Source organism: Pseudopipra pipra, chromosome 5 (genome assembly GCF_036250125.1).
Source record: "Pseudopipra pipra isolate bDixPip1 chromosome 5, bDixPip1.hap1, whole genome shotgun sequence".
NCBI lineage: Eukaryota > Metazoa > Chordata > Aves > Passeriformes > Pipridae > Pseudopipra > Pseudopipra pipra.
In genome coordinates, this window is record NC_087553.1 from 1,706,473 (window position 1) to 1,723,456 (window position 16,984).

Genomic DNA, 16,984 nt, shown 5'->3' on the forward strand with positions numbered 1-16,984 from the left:
ATTAAAGTGAGCCATATTTCCAAGCAAAGAATGGTCTTAGAAAATTATGATAAACAGTATCTAGAGTGGACTGAATCAGACTCATAAATTTTACTAATGATTTATTTACCAAAAATGCATTTGTTCAACAGTCACAGTTCTTCACTGATTTGGCCGATGGTTTAAAAATGGAAAAAATGCTGGAAATATAAATATAAATACGCTGCAATTCAAACAAAATTTTTCCACTTTTGCCTTCAAAATCAGTTTGAAGTTGCCAACATTTAATTTTACAAAAAAAGGGGGGGTTAAAGAATGAAAGATAGCACTTCTGTTCTGCTCAGCCAAAATATTCAGTAATTCCAAATGATTCCTTTTACAATCTGCGTTACTGAAAAAATCAAGGCTAGAAGTTGAGTTTAGCTCAGTGAAAATGTAAGGTAGCAGCCACTCAGCTGGTCTGGCTTGAAACAAGCAATTAGCACTGAAGTTGGCATATGTTGTTGGTTGGACTGTTTAGTTGGCTGGATGTTCTCGGATTTTTTTGGAAGCCAAACTATTAAGAAACCGCTTTGACAGATTTCCAGAGCTTTAGTGCCATGAATATAAAAGCAAATGTCAAGAACAGAGTCAACTTTCTCAAATGAACAGTGTCTCAAAATGCATAAGGAGCTGTGCTCCTGCCCACATTTGTAATTTGGGAGGGGTTCAGCAATTTTTTAGTATCAAGGAGGAATTGGATTCTCATTTGACACAGTGCCATGTTCCTGGGCAAGCACAAAGGCCTTGTTTTTATGTCACAACACAACACCCTCCTCTGTGCTCTGACAAGGAGACACCAAAATACTCTCTCAGGTGCACCTCCATCTTACATAAAGGAAAGTAAATTAAGTCAGTTATTAATTTTTCTCTAAGTGAAAGGGAAATGGCTTCATTCAGACCGAAGCCTTCCTTTTTTCTCTCTACCGTGGAAGAATGGAAATGGAAAGTTGTGTTAAACACTGTGTGCTCACCTCGTGGGCTCAACAAAACCCACCTCTCTCCCTTCTCTCTTCTCTGGCTGCCAGTGAGGTTTGTTTGCCTGCCAACACACAGAGCATTTGTTCTTCCAGACTGCAGCAAGTTGACATTCTGGCAGAGCAATTCTTTTTTTCCTCATGAAGGAAGGAATAGAAGCTTTTTGTCCCAGGTAGTCCAAGTGAACTGCAGCCCCTGAATTCACCATGTGTACGTTGCTGGGGGGGTGAAAGGCCCAACACCAGCCATGGCTGTTTGTTGAATTCACAGCTCAGTTTTCATGGTGAATTTAAGCTGCCACAAGAGCAAAAAAAGAATGAGACTGGCAACAAGATTTGCCTGCAGGTGAAGCACATGGTCTAAGTCTCTCCTGGAGACAAACCACCAGGCTCACTGAACTAGGAGTATGATTTATAAAAAGTAGGGATTTTGTGTAGCCTCTGGGTGTCCCTGCTGATTCTACATTAGTAATTGGCTCTTTCCAGGCTCAAATAGTGTTTCAACAGAGTTATATGTGCATGTCCTATAATAAGGAAAGAAATTAACCTTAAAAATGCATTTTGTAATGAAGGATAGAAGCTCCCTTCTTCCTGGTGTTGTTGAAAATGCAGTCAGGAGACTTATTGTGAAGGGAAAATAGGGACATTGTTTAGGGGAGACAGAGAGGGGGAAAATCCTATTAATGACTCAATTCAGCACAGCAACCTCAAAATTAAAACATCTATCATGATTTAGTCTGCAAGTAACACTGAAAATATTGCTTTCAGTTTATGAATGCAGCAATAGTGGGAGAATGGGGTATCCTACTGCTAAAATAACACTTGTCAAGCCCTATATCCTGCAATTGTTCAAACCAGTATCCTCCTGGATTTCAATGGAAGGAGCACAGTCTGTTGGGTTTGAAATTAGGAAGTCCTTTCTCAAGGCACTGGCTGAGAGCAGTGGACCTGTGATGTGTTATATCACTGGGACACGTGGATCTACACACATTAAGAGAAAATCTGAATTCTTGACCTCTTCCATCTTAAGTTTACAGCTCATCAAGCACAAAGTACCTGAACTGACAACATTTTATCAGCTTATTTAAAGAAAAAATCTCTTTGTTAAAGAATCTCTTTGTCAAAGGAGTAGAGGGAAAATATAGGCAGGGAGAGTAATTAAGGGGCGTTATTCTGATGTTATTTATGTTAATATCTATCACAAGTATGTTTGCTGAAATCAGGGAGCCAAGCTGATGGTGACCAAGGCTGAAGGAGGGTCACAGAGTGGGGAAGGATGGGTGGGGATCTTCACTGCCCTGGTATAGTTCTATATGGAGTTATATAGATATATGGCCTGTGTCTTATGTGGTTTCACTGCCAGGCCACGTCACAGGCAATGCCACCATAATCCTGAATTTATGGAAGTGAGAAAACCCCTAAGTTTATGCCAGATTAGTGCATCTCCACCTGGCTTCAGTGAAAGATAAGACAGACCCCCTGGACAGACACAAATCACATATGGAAGCACATACAGGCTTACAAAAGAAATAGCATCTCCTGAGCAGCAAATAAAAGTGGGTTTGAAGTGCAGCTTGTAAAGATGAGCAGAAAGATGAGGCTTTTAGCTCTTATTTCTGTGCCATGATGTCTCAGTATGATCAGGGGACCTTTCCCTTTGTTTGCACCCGCACAGCCACACAGATTTCTGCAACTCCAGCTCAAGGGAGTGAAAATCCAATGTGGCCCTGGTTCCTTTGCAGGAGAGGTTAACAGTGCCTGCACCAGTGGGAAAACACTTCATGTTCTCCGTGGAAGAAGCTTGTGAAAACTGTTTTTCCCACAGGGGACTTACCCAATTTGCCTTTCTCAGTGGCCTGTGTGGATTTGTTCTGCTGCATGTTGGGGATGTGGGGGTTTTTTTGTTCCTCTTGTGCTGTTCCCACGAGCAGCTGGCACTGTGGAGGAAGTATATTGTATTCTGGGCTTCAGGGATTTGGGTGGCACCATCACAGTGTTTGCAGACATGTGTTGGTGTGTTTTATACTTTTTGTTCAGCCACCCTTCCTTGTTCCTTTTGGAGTGTAATGGAGCACAGCAAGCAATCTCCTCATTTTCGGTGAGGTGAGCTGGGAGAAGGGCAGGCAGCTGGAAAAACAGGAGAGCATGCAATTCCATCACAGGATCTTCCTCCTGAATTCATTTAATCATTTAAATTGCATGGGAGTCACACAAGGTCTCAATGAGTGTCTAGTCACGGGGGAGCTTTCTCTGAGCATTGAAGTTCTTGCACAGTCCTCAGACGTTCCTTTCAAAAACTGTGATTGAACAGTTTTCCAGGAAAGTACATTAAATGTACTTTTTTTCTGACTTTTTTTCTCTGCTTCTCTCTTCTTCCTCACTTGGAGACACAGAGCTGGTTAAAAGCCATCTGTCAAAAGACAGAATAAACCCTCATAGCAGCTGAAAACATTAGGAAGATATAGATGCATACATACATAAAATCCAGAGGAACTGACTATCTTTAATAAATATTTCTCCCAGTATTTGCAATTCAAATGTTATATTGGTGTGTGAGTGCCAGAGAGAGACCTAAAACGAAAATGACTGGAAAGTAACTATTTTTATTGCAAACAGAAAGAAAGGTACAAGGTAATCAAACAGCATACACAATGAAAAGCAAATTAGATTTCTGAAACTCTTCCTGTTTTTACTGACTCCCGTGTGGCGTTTGCAACACAAGCAATAAAACCTGTATATTTTATAAATAACAGACCAAATCCTTACATCCTCCTCATTCCCCTCATGCCAATCTAACACCACAGGTGATGATATGTTGATTTAACAGCTGTTTTCTCAGCCAGACTGAGAAGGGATGTCACCTTCCCTCATCTGCTTCCAGGGTGAGCTGGAGAAAGGAGGAGGGTTGGTCACAGTCAGAATATAATTTACTGGTTTGAGCTGGGCAAGGGGCAAAATCAGGCCCAGCCAACTGCATATGAAGGAGCATCATCTGTGGGCTGCTCTGGGATCTCAAGGGGAGCTGGAATTTGCTGTAGATGGAGAGAACTGAGATTGAGTCCAGCTGGTGTGTTAAGAACTAATTATTTTCCTTTACAGAAGATAAGATACTCTCATATTTTGATCACAGTACATGTGAGAGAGGTTAGAAATACTGCAGGATTTATATCTCAGTAGTGATATATCATCATCATCATGGCCGGGCTTCGCGAACGGAGATTTGGGGAGGGCTCTACCCATGTTTGTTACAAGCACGCTGGTGGCTGAAAAGGCCAATACAAGAGAGACACTTCTGGTTGCAAAAGGCACAGCAGAAAGACTCCTTAGGTGGTATATTCTGCAAGGCACGATTCTTTCTGTGTTGTCTTTTCCTCCTCAAGAAAGATCCTGCGTGCGTTCTCAAAGGCATCAGCAGCGTTATAGATGGTGTGTCTCCAGACCTCCCGATTGGAGGCCAGAGTAGACCAGTTATGGTGATCAATATGGCCAAGGCTGAGATGTTGTTTCAGGCAGTCCTTGTATCTCCTCTTTGGGGCTCCTCTCTTGCGGCAGCCGGTGGCAAGTTCACCACAAAGCAAGATCTTAGGGAGGGGGTGGTTGGTCCTTCATCCTGGAGACGTGCCCTGCCCAGCACAGCTGTGTTCTCAGCAACATGGCCTCAATGCTTGTGACTGCTGCTTGCTCTAGAACAGATGTATTGGTCACATCATCTGACCAAGGGGATGTTGAGGATTGTACGGAGGCAGCGTTGATGGAAGCGTTCCAGGAGTCGCAGGTGGTGGCTGTAGATGACCCATGATTCAGATCCCTATAAGAGAGTAGACAGCACTATGGCTCTGTAAACACTGATCTTGGTCCTTTTCTTCAGGTGTTTATTTTGCCAAACTCTTTTATGTAGCTTTCTGAAGGCATTATATGCCTTTGCTAACCTGTTGTCCATCTCTCCGTCAATCTCACCATCCGAGGAGATGAGGCTGCCTAGGGAATTAAACTGCTGGACTGATTGGAGCACTGATTGGTGATGTGGGGATGATGGGGGACTTCCTGAGGTGCAGGTTGATGGAGAACTTCTGTCTTCTTTAAGCTGACTTGCAGCCCAAAGAGCTCAGCAGCATCTGCAAAGCAGGATGTTAAATGCTGCAGAGCTGCTTCTGTGTGAGTGACGAGGGCAGCATCATCAGCATAAAGCAGCTCCTGGACAAGATGGTTTAAGGTCTTGGTGTGGGCCTTCAGCTGCCTTAGGTTGAAAGGGCTTCCATCAGTACGGTATTGAATGTAGATACTGTCCTGATCCTCGAGGTCTGCCATGGCCCTTTGGAGCATCCTGCTGAAAAAGACTGTGAATAGGGTAGGAGAGAGAACACAGCCTTGTTTCACGCCACTGGTAATTAGAAAGGGCTCAGATAGGGATATATATGTAATATATATATGTGTGTGTGTATGTAAACTGATGAACCCAGACAGATTGCCTGGGAGCCACTTCAACTAATAGCAGCATTTCTCACACTTCTTCAGTATTTCTGTCTTCTAAGTATTTTTGACTTTGTAACATCAAGGATCTTGGTAGCCTGAGCCCTACCTCTGCCTCTCCCATCATTTCTCTGGGTGATCCTGAGCAAGTTACTTCATTCATTTTAACTGGATGCTGTCGTGAGGAAAGGCTTGTCGGGCTGGGCTGTGAGTCTGCACTTGTTAATCCTTTTTCAGGCAAATCCCTGTTAATTCCAGTGGGAATCTTCTCTGTGGGAACGCTGCAAGGATTGCCACAACTGCATGTGATTAAAAGGTGCCAGCATTTGGGTAAAGATTCTGGTCACGTGAAGGTTTATTATTAAAATGTGCTATTGATAGTTATTTTCTTGTTTGCCACTTGAACAAATCCCAAAAGGCCCTTCCTCAGTCTTCCCTCTGATTCCAGTCACAGCTGGCATTGCCAAGACAGTCTGTATTTCTCTGGCAGCTCTGCTGAGTCCAGTCAAACTTTGGGCAAGTTTTGGCCATGAAGGAAAAAGCAAAAAATGACATGTGATTTTTTTTTTCCTCCTACCATTTTGAAGCCAAAAATGAGCAGGTAGATACAATTTCCCAGAAAATTTTATGTCCTTATTCCCATCCCTAACAGCCCAAGAGAAGGTGGCCAGGCTGGTTTATATGCAGAACAAATCCAGACAGATGTGATTCTTCAGCAGAGGAGAACAGTTTTTAAATAAGTCTCACAAGATTCTTAAGAATATTGGAAATAAATGGAATGTGGAAATCCTAGATTAGAATGTGAGCGTGCCTGATTTACATAGCTTTGTAGAGTGAATATTGCTATTATAATTAAAGCAGTGACAGCCACTGATTAAGCAATATCCTTTTAGATGCAGGAGTACTATAAAATACAAGAAGAGTCAGACAAAAATGATTGGAACTGTGACAAAAAAAACAACAAATATTATTATTATTATTATTACTACTATTATGTTCCACCTGGATTCTACAATCTCTCCCATTCATTTTTGATCCTCAGGAGGCTGAGACAAGCTCTTGACAAGTGGGAAGAGGGGGAAGGATATGTTTTTTAATGTTATCTTCAAAATTGAGAAATAGCTCTGAAAATACTTGTGACCCCTTTTTATTTACTCATCTGTACACGTTTTCTTGCAAGTGTCCAGTGCTCTGCTCTGGTTGACAAGGTGGGGATCAGTCACAGGTTGGACTTGACAGTCTTGGAGGCCTTTTCCAACCTAACTGGTTCTGGGATTCTGTGAACTGGTGCTTTCTGTTTCATCCCTTAAAATTCCACGTATGTTCTTTGATGGGAAGAAAAAAAGAGATACTTTAGCCAAGAGAAGTTAAAATTTCCCCCCAAAGCAGCATGCAGAACAGTCCTCTATTTTTATGAAAATTATGGAAGTGCAAGCTTAATATTCTGACATAAGATGGCCAGTTATTAGTACTTGCAGACAGTGATACTGTTTCATGTATTTCATCCTAAAAAACAAAGGTCAAGTCACCTCTACTTGCTATCTCCCTGGGCTTACCCACCAGTCCCAATGGTTTATTCCTTTTTTTGTCCCTGATATGTGGTGTCTTAATGTAGGTTTGCCACCCCCACAAAGATATTCTTTTCCTCAGAATGTGGAAAATTCTGGAAAACAGTGGCCCAAGAATTCGTGGTTTAGGGACTGAAAATCAAAGTAACTTATTTCTGCTTCTTTCACTAACAAAGAGGTTTCTGGTACAAATAAGCAAGAAGGGCAGGAGCAGCATGGAGCAAGCACATTTGGATTGAAGCTGGACTTCAAAGTGAGGATAACATTTTCTAATCCATCCCTGCCCCAGATCCTCATGGATATGTAGCTGTTTTACTCTGATGCTTAAGTAGTTTTAAGGATGTGGGCACAGATGATTCAGGAGGACGTGCAAATACCTGTCCTCCAAACTGCCTGTGGTTGGTGTGTCCACTTTTGCTAAGGAGAAAATACTGAAGGGAGTATAATACAGTGCATACAGAGAAATGGGAACACTGCATGAGCTCAGGAGACTTTCTAGAAAGCACCCAGAGCCTGGTGCCAGCAGTGGTGCAGTTTGGTATCCTGGTATTCACAGGTATTTCTGGTTGCAGCAGTAAGTGTAGAAAGGAGGATTCAGCAGCACAAACATCCCATCATAGGGGAGGGGACCATCCCAGTTTCCATTTCAGGCAGGAGAAGGATTTTACAGTGGAGTTAAAAATTCCCTTTTCCAGTCTGTCAGTAAGAAATCCTAAGCAGGAGGATGGAATACTGTCCTGGATGTAATCACTTATTAATACACAGGGGATTTTGATTATAAGCCGTGCCCATTGAACAGCAAAGGCACATTAACATTATGCAAATCCCAGCCCAAGGATGGCAATCTAAAACCTGAGACCTTGGAATATTGTGCAGGAGAAACCTATTTACATTAGGGTTTAATAGATTATTTTCTCTGTGTGTCTGCTCTGCACCAACAGAATCCATGGAGTTGAATATAAAGGAAACCATAAACACTCTGCAAACTGTGCTTCCATCTCTGGGTTCCACTGACATTAAAAACCCTTTCCCCCAGCTTTTGCAGTTCATTACCATGCAGCAGAAAAAACTCTTTGCTGGCCTGGCTCAGTGTTGCACTGCATGTTTCTCATTCAAATACTTTCTCTCTTTTTTTGTTTTTCCCCTCCCTTTTTTTAAATTTTCTGTGAATACTTACTGCAAGGAATATTTCCAGTAAAGTGCTAAGATCTAGATGATGTAAATCTTTATTATATATAAAGTGTAGGCAGACCCAACATCTTGGCCCCTGCTGTGTTATGGTATGGTTTGACCCCTGCAATGTTTTAGGTCCTCCCTGTAATAACAAGGATTAAATTGATGTGCCTACAAAGAGATTATGGGAATGAATTACACGGGGGATTAGGGGGAAATCTCATTTCGTGCAGCCATCAAAATAAAACCTTAGAAAAGCAGCCTTCCTTTTCTCCCTCATTGGGCCAGATCCTTAAATGTCCTACAGCTCTAAGAGGACTGGAAGGGACCAGTGAACCCAAAGTTAACCTATATTGCCATCAAAACTCTAAACAATCTATCCTGGGAAGGTCATTTTTGCTGGCAAACGTGAACATGAGTCAGTGCCACGTGTCTCCACGTGTCCCACCCTCCCAACCCCCTGATGTGAGCAGGCAGCGACAGAACGAGCTGTGGAAAAGCTCTTGCTGGTTTCTAGTAAGCAAAATACAACAATACAAATTCCTTCTCCTTTGGAGAACCTTAAAATACTTTACAAACAATACGTTTCCCGGCGCATCTGGGAGAGCAGATATTTCTGTGTTTATGTTGTGGAGAGCTAAACTAAAACATGTTCCACTTGTCAAGGGCACCCAGAGAATCAAAACAAAGAAATTATTGCCAAGAACCTTGTGCTGTAACTACAAGGAAAGCCACCCCAATGGTTAGGTTTGGTTGAGTATTTCCCAGTAAAATACACTCATCACACATCTGTGGAGCTCCTTCCACGTCAAGGACCTCGGACTCCTTTAAAAGCTGAGACAATTCAGCAGTAACAATCCCTCCCCTGAAGTGCAGCCATATTAGGAATGAAATGTAGCCACTGTTCAACAATCCAGCTCTGTGTAATAATCTCTGACAGAAAGTGAACAGTGACAAAATTGAACTTGGGGAAAAACTATTAGCTGATATGCATTGTACAATAATTTAAGCAGTAAATTGTGGAGAACATAAAACTCGTCCCAGCGTTTGCTCTCTTTTCCCTTCACACTTCCCATTTGGTTTGCATAAATCTACTTCCATTGCAATTGTTCTTCCATCACTTTTTTTTTTTCTCTTATTGAGGATTCCACATCCAGCTCCAAAGGCTGCATCTAGCTGCATCAACTTTTTTTCTTTTTTTTTTTCGTAGCTGGAGGGTTTGGCTGGACACTGTGGCCACAAAGATCCACTTGGATTTTGGAGAGCCAAATCCTCCCTCTTTCTTTCCACTTCCTCCCTCCACCAACACAAAGTTATACAGTCCCATCCAACTCTGAGTGTTTTGGAACTGATAACTTCTCTGCCTTGCACAGAATGATTCAGAAGGGTGGGTTGTCTTTTCACAGAGAACTGTAAAGGTCCTTTAGCTTTTAATGTCAGGCAGGAACTCTACTCCAGCTCTGCACTCTCTGCTTTACAAGTGCATGGTAACAGCCTTGTTACCTGTTAACCTTTTGGGAACAATCCTCCTCTTTCTCCCAGGCAATCAGATAAAGACCAAAAAGGATCTAAAGGATAAGGGGGGAAAGAGAGGCTGGGGGTGGCCTCGCTGAGCTGATGAGGGACAATGTTACACCCCCTGCTGTAACATTTCTGTGATAGGTGTTAATGGGTTTTAAATGTTGGCTGTTGGGGCATAACCCACTGTCTACCCAGAGAAATAACTCCTAATTTTCATTTGCTCACACAAAAATAGCTGCCTTTGAGTGTCTCCCTCCCGAGCAGCAGCTGCAGGGAGTGTGTGTGAGTGGGAGAGAGGTGCTGCAGTCTGGCTTGCTCGGGCACCCAAGGGAGGAGAGAGCATCCTGAACTCACAGTAGGCTGCTCTGTGGGAGGAGGAGTGAATGTCCTTCCCTCCCTGATAACAGGATTAATGCCAATCCCACACACTGGGGTGTGTTCTGGGGTGGCTTTGTTGGTACAAGCTTTTACCATGGGCTGCCATGGGAGAGGCACCTCTGCTTGTGACCCACTCTGCTTCCCTGGATTGGGCTTGAAAGTCAATATATATTTGTCTGCATGTGCCTGTATGTGTGCATAAATCACACAGCTAGAAGTCCTTGCACTGCCATAAGTAACTACTGGTTTGTCTATCTTGTTTTCTTTTTTTCTTTTGGAAACCCCAGCTGATGCAACCAATACATTTAATGTATTTAGTATTTATGTTGTAGCTTGTTCTTTTCAAACTCATGGCTCCAACAATGTCTATAGAGGTATCTTGGTTCTCATCTACTTTTTAAACATCATTTTTTTCCTTCCAAATGAAACATAGATATTTATATCCACATCTACAGCCTGGACAGCACAGTAAAGCTTGTCCCTGACTCATTTCCTTGACATTTAGTTCTGAAAACCATCTCTGGCAATTTTAGAGGACCATGTGGTAGCCAGGGCCATGTCCAAACCACCTGAGTTTGGACTGCCCTGTTTGCAGTCAGCACTGGGATTGTTAATTCCCTCCAGATGTCAACACTTCTCATCTGGAAGGGTCTAATGCCTTTGGTGCACCTTGTTAGCAGGCAGAGCCCTCCCAGAGGGGAAAATCCATGCAGGTTCTCCCTAGATAATATTTAAAATTGAGCTATGACAGATGACTGAGACAATACTTAAAACTCTCTCTTTTCTGAATACTATGTGGGAAGAGTGTGTGTTTCATATCATAATAGTCCAATGAAAACTATAGAAAAGTATTAAAAGGTGAATCAGCCATTTCAAAAATGAACCTGATACTGAGGTGTGCTGTTACTTCTGTGTTATAATGCATTATTAAGATTTCCTGACCTTGCCTAGGAAAAACTGGATGTTAACAGTTATGCAGAAGGTGAAAGTGTGTGGAATTCCAAGGATGGAACAACATGGCCTTGTTGGCTTTGGCAAAGCACAATCTTTGGTGATGGAAACCTGAGAAATTTGGGGTCCCACAAAGGCTTAGACCTGTGCTTATCTTTGTGTGTAACTCATGCACGTGAATTCTTACAGCATTTGGCCTGTGACAGGGTTGTTTCAGCACAGACTCTGCTCTGTAAAGCCCAAGGTGGAATCTTGTCCTTGCTGAAGTCAGTGGGACTTCCTGTGGGAGCAAAGTTAGTTTTGGGAGCCAGCAGAGCTGCCCTGTAAGGGCTAAAATAGGAAATTAGCTACTTAGATGTTGTGAACTGCAAAATAGTTCACAACTGACTTCAGAGGGGAGAAAAAGGGATTCTTTGAATAGTGGCTTTATGGGCTTTTCACGATTATATTATTTACTGTGGCATCATCCCAAGGCCCAAAGGAGGTTCCCATCCAAAGCTTCTTTATACCACAATTACACAAGCAATCGCTGCTTTGTTCTAACCATCTTTTGTATTTTTATACAAAGCTTTAAATTCAAAACCTTGCAGTAGTATAGGCTTGATCTGGAGCACTGCCACGCTCAGCACACCTGGTCCTAATACCAGTTCCAGCACTGGTTTAAACCAGAGTGATGGATAAATCACTCATTTTCTGTTTGGTGTCACTCTCCAAGCTATGCACTTCAAGTTTACACTGTGACAAAAGTCATGATTTTAAACTGCTTTTATTATGAGAGAGAGGAGTGCTAGAGCAGGAAGATTGCAACTATTTCAAAAACACAAGAAGTGTCTACTAACTGCCTGAAATATAAGACCAATTTTATTTTATATTTACTGCAAAAGAGCCATAAAACATCAAGCAGATGATGATGAGGCTGTTGGGACACAAGCATTTGGTTGGTGCATCTGGCATAAGCATGGGATGACAGAGTCACTGATCAGGATTTAATTTTAATTTCTTGTCCTAATTTGCATTTCCTATTACTGTTTGTTGCATTTCAGCCCTGTGGGTTTGGGATCTGACCAAAAGCCAATTGAAAGCTCTAAAACCACTAAAAGTCCAGCGTTTCTTTCTTTCTTTCCTCCAAAAAGTCAAACAAAAATAAACACCCTCCCTCCTGCTCTTTTCCCTTCACACATATATCCACTGGAAAAACGTCTGCTCCCCGGGAAACAGGCATGGATAACACAGGATCATTTGTGTTAGATTTAAAGAAGACTTTCATAGCTTTTCCTTTGGTCACTCTTATCAATGGAAGGGATGAGGGTGAGAGTTTGTCACTCAAATAGAAAGACAAGCACAGAAAAAAGGAGTAGCTTAATCCTGAGCACCTCACAAGAATGGCTTTGAATCTTTGTGTATGTGGGGGAAGAGCTTCCTTGATACCATCTGCTTAAAAAGAAAAAAAAAAACCAACCACAAACCCACAAATGAAGAATAGGGAACAGAACAGCTCACTGCCCTTGTACTCCCAGGGTTCAGTGAAACACAGGAATCAGCAGCGCTACAGAATTATAAGAAAGAGAGAAACAGATGAATTGGTGGTCCACCATTTCTCTGCTCTGTGATTATTTTAGGGAAAAATAACAGCCACAAGGAGTTTTATTTGGTGTCTGTAGCAGAATGAGCCCCAATGGGACAGCGTAGCCTAGTTTTACGTGGCCGAGTAATGAGACATCCCAGTATGAGGAATTGGCACAAGCTGACAGGGGACCTTCATTTCTGTTTGAAATTTACGGCTTTTAAACAACTGGCTAAGTTTGTTAATGTGGAGAAAGTCACAGTTTGTATTCCTGCCTGATCCAAGAAGTAGCTCTGTGATGGTTCCTTTCCACGTGCAGGGCCTGTGCAGAAAGTGCAGCTCACCTGCTTCAATACTCAAAACATGGATTTTCAAGCAAGATTCCGAGTTAAAACGTGTCAGGGAGAGAGAGTAGGGTTAAGAAATGATGCTTTACTTCCTCCAGAATGTAATTATAGGGAAGCAGTTCAGAACATCCAGATTTTGTTATCAAGCAGTCTAATTTAAACATAGTTCCATCCCCAGACAATAAATAATGTACATGTGGTGGGCATGAGTCATCACACTTGCACCAGTGTCTGTGGAGCTCCCTGCTTTGCATGATTTCTGCATTAAAATGTAAATGAAAACCAGGTTTTTATTAGAATTTGAATTCAGGAGAGAGGTCATTTATAGACGTTACTTGGATTAGTTTAGACCTTCTCTGAGGTCACAACCACCTGTTGGGCTGCGGGGCTGTGAAGCAAAGGGAGGGAGGGGGAGAAGGGGAAGCTTTGGCCGTGTTTTTCGAGGGGCGAGCCCGCAAATCGTTGTACGAATCAGCGTCCAAATCAGCGTGCAAATCAGCGTGTTCCCACCTCAGAGCTGTTTCGGTGTCAGTCTGGAGGGGCAGGCTCCGCTGCTGCAGCAGCCGGGGACCACCGGGTGCGCAGACGAGCTTCAGAGTCCTCTCTGAGCGCGGAGCCGGGAGGGCTCGCGTTGCTCTGCCTGTGCGTGTGTCTTGGCGTCACGGCTTAAAAAAAAACCCCTCCAGGTTTCCACCGCTCCAAGGCGTGCGCTTAGTCCCGTGCCTAAACTCCAGCTGGACGGACAGCCCTCGCCCAGCCGGGGCTGCTTCAGTCTGTGCTGAGAACGCGGAACTCGGGCTCTGGGGCCGTTCCCGGGCTGAGCCTGGGGATGCCCGCGGTGCTCACACCTCCCTCCCTCCCTCCCTCCCTCCTTCCCCCGCTCCCGCACTCGTGCGGGACGGACGGGCAGGTGCGGGGAGGGCGGGGCAGCCCCGGCTCTCCCGAAGGGCGTTTTCCCAAGGAACCCGGAGCCAGGAGGGCGTTCAGCTCTCTGATCCCTCCGATTAAAGCGTCCCCGGCGGGGATCGTTTCTTACTGGGCTGCTGGGTGCTCCCAGAGTAATTTAGAATCGCCGAAGCGCTGTTTATTAATATAATGCTCTTAAAATTGGAAGTACGCGTTAATCCGCGGTGCCGTCGTAGCGATGCGGGGGCTGAGGGGGGGTAAGAAGGAGAGCGGGGCGGGCGCGGGTCGGTGTTCCCGATGGGAGCCGGGCAGGGACCAGCTCCCCTGGGACCCCGGGCGGGGACAGCTGGGCACGGGGACAGCTGGGCACGGGGACCAGCCGCACTGTCGCCTCCCGGCTCAGCCACCCGCTCGCCGGTGACAGGGACCAGCGTGGCCGGGGAGGGCGATCCGCGGGCCCCGCACGGCTCCCGCACCTGCCCTGCCAGCTCCCCGCTACCTCCATCCCTCCTTCCATCCCTCCTTCCATCCCTCCAGCCCCCTCAGGAGGGCGGGGAGCGGCCGCGCAGTGCCGGCAGAGCCAGAGCAGCGCGAACCTCCCCGGGAAGCCCCGAGAGAGGAGGAGGAGGAGGAGAGGAGGAGAGGAAGAGGGCAGGGGGTGCGCCCCGCGCCCCCCCAGGTGCCACCTCCAGCGGTGATGCCGCCAGCGCTGCCGGTACCCCCCAGCCCCGGAGGACGCCGCAGGGCTTTCCCGAGGCGAGTGGCCACCTCCGGGCGGCTCTGCCCTTCCCCGGGCCGGGCAGGGCTCCGGGCAGCGATGTCCCGAGCAGAGCATCCCGCTCCCTGCGGGAGAGGAGCGCCGGGGCCCGGGGAAGTTCTCGTGCGGGGCAAGGGAGAAGCGGCGAATCCAGCTGCTGGAAAGGGACACGCGTGGGAGCGGGAGGCACCTGGAGAGCCGGCCCAGGTGGAGGGAGAGCAGCTGGTTGGAGCGGAGGCGGGGGGAGGAAGGGAGAAGGTGGGGAAGCGGGCGGGGACAGGAGGGGATGGGTGGGGGAGCCGCAGAGCGGCGAGATGGGGAAGGAGGTGGCGGCGGCTCCTGTGCATCGGTGCCGGGGCTGAAGCAGCCGAGAGGAACAGGCACAGGCTCACAGCAGCACCAACGGAGCCGAATCCTTCGGGGGTTTGCCGTGCAACTGTTGGGAGAAGTGGCTGTGCCCGGGGAGCGACTCAGCGCAAGGTCAGGCGCGGGTTTGTGCGGGGCTTGTGGCGGATCGTCGGAGACCTGCGGGTGCCGTGCCCGGTTCCCGGAGCGGAGGAAAGCCCCTGGAAGGGAGCAGAGCCTCTGGACGGGAGGAGAGCCCCCGGCCCGCGTTGGGATGCGCGGCCGCCGCCGTCTCACCCCCACCCCGCGCATCCGCGTTTGGGAAACTTTGTGTGCTCCCGGGGCCGGGGCGGTGTTGTGCATCCCGGTGGAGCGGGATGGCTTGTCCTGCTTGTTTGCCCTCCTCCGGGCTGCTGGCAGCGGCTTGATTATGTGTGTGTTTGCGTTTTGGATCAATATTTATTTACGGGGCTCAGGTATTAATCACTGGTGCCTCGGAAAGCTCATTAGCGGTGACTTGTTTCCATGACAACGGGACCCCTCGGAACCTTCGGGGTTATCCGTTTGCCCGATTTATTTATTTATTTATTTTCTTTTCATGAGGCTTGTTTGTAGTAGTGTCGTGTTTTGTCACCGAGGAGGAAAACAGACAAATAAACCCTGTGTGATCCTGTGGCCCCAGTTCGGTTTTCCTCTAACGCTCAATTATTTCCCCAGACTTAATTAACGGTACATGAATGGGATTAAGCAAGTGTGTGAGCGATACAAGATTTCTTAGTGCTTGCTTTGATGCCTTGCCTCCTTTAGCTATAGAGCTCAGACTAAGACTTGTCTCTTGTTCAGAGCACTCCTTAAGACACTTAAAGAGTGTGATGTTTGCTGTCTTTTTTTTGTGTATCATTCAGTAGCACAGAAGCCTATGGGGAGTACAATATTGCAGCTTTATTGCTACAGCAGAGCTGGGGATCAGTAGTGAGTTATTGTATGACTCTGTCACCTTCCCGGGCTGTGACCTTGACAGGTCTCTTAAGTTCTTCATATCCCACCCTGCTCAACGTTGCTCTGAGCTAATCAAACAAAACACTTGGTCTAAGATTGAACACTGTTCAATCTGACCCTATGAGTATATTATTTTCTGTTTCAGGAGTAAACGTATCCTATCCATCCCATTTCCCCGATGGTAAAGGTGAAAATTCCCCTTCTTAACTCCAGTCTTTATTTAACTCAGCACAGCTGGCTCTTCGGATAATGTGTGCTGTTATCACCCAGCTGAAAACAGTGGTTCTAATCCCGTTTTTGCTAACTACCAATCACTGCTCTCCTGGGTTACCTTCATCAGAGTCAGGTCAAAAGGAGAGTCTGAAATCTGTAGGAATATCTACTGCAAAAAGTGAAAAGATGCAAGAGTAAAGAAAGACAAGACTGTAAAACTGAATGACAGTCTTGATCACTTGCCTTAGCATTGCAACAGGAGAGAGACTTAAGTGCTTCTTGAGAGCAAGCAAACACCCACTTTTAACTGAACTGTATGTTAGGGTGAACATCTGAAACTGTTCTACCAATTTGCCTAGTTTTGCAAGAAACATTTTAATCTATAGCGTTCTGTTGAGAAGCACTGTGTGTAAGAAATGTTTGAGAATATACAGTTCCAAACTAATATACTGCCTGAGAGATGTTCAGTTGTGACTGGTTTAGATTACAGGAGTAGGAAGTTATAATAGTAGGGGAACCTCAGTATGAAGCACACATTTTGCTTCTCTCTTGAAACACTCCTTTTAAGTGAATAAGCTTTTATAAAATAACTGTCTCTCTCATAGGGTGAGAAAGAGTCTCTCCCTGGCTCAGCTCAGTCCAGCAAAGTGCTAAAACATGGCTTGTTCCAGATGCATTAGAGTAGGCAAATCATACTTCAAGCTTTTACCTAAACATCCTAAAGAATCAAGGCCTGTGACCTTGACTTTTGTATTCTGGTTTTTAGCAACTTGAGAGCGAGACATCTGTCCAAAAAT

At 45.4% G+C, this 16,984-nt stretch overlaps 1 protein-coding gene across 9 annotated transcripts in view; it reads left to right on the top strand.

Annotated features, from left to right (window-relative positions):
- The window catches only part of SHISAL1 (shisa like 1), a 237,231-nt gene that overhangs the window by 148,918 nt on the left and 71,329 nt on the right, over nucleotides 1-16,984 (top strand). For 3 of the 9 annotated variants that reach the window (XR_010430513.1, XM_064654080.1, XM_064654078.1), the window contains exon 1: nucleotides 14,935-15,110. The exons of 2 other annotated variants lie outside the window; for them this stretch is intronic. The gene's annotated coding sequence lies outside the window, so the exon portion shown is untranslated. Of the gene's footprint in view, nucleotides 1-14,931; nucleotides 15,111-16,984 lie in introns of those variants that run through there. 4 more of the 9 variants (XM_064654073.1, XM_064654076.1, XM_064654077.1 and 1 more) reach the window with 3 other exon arrangements.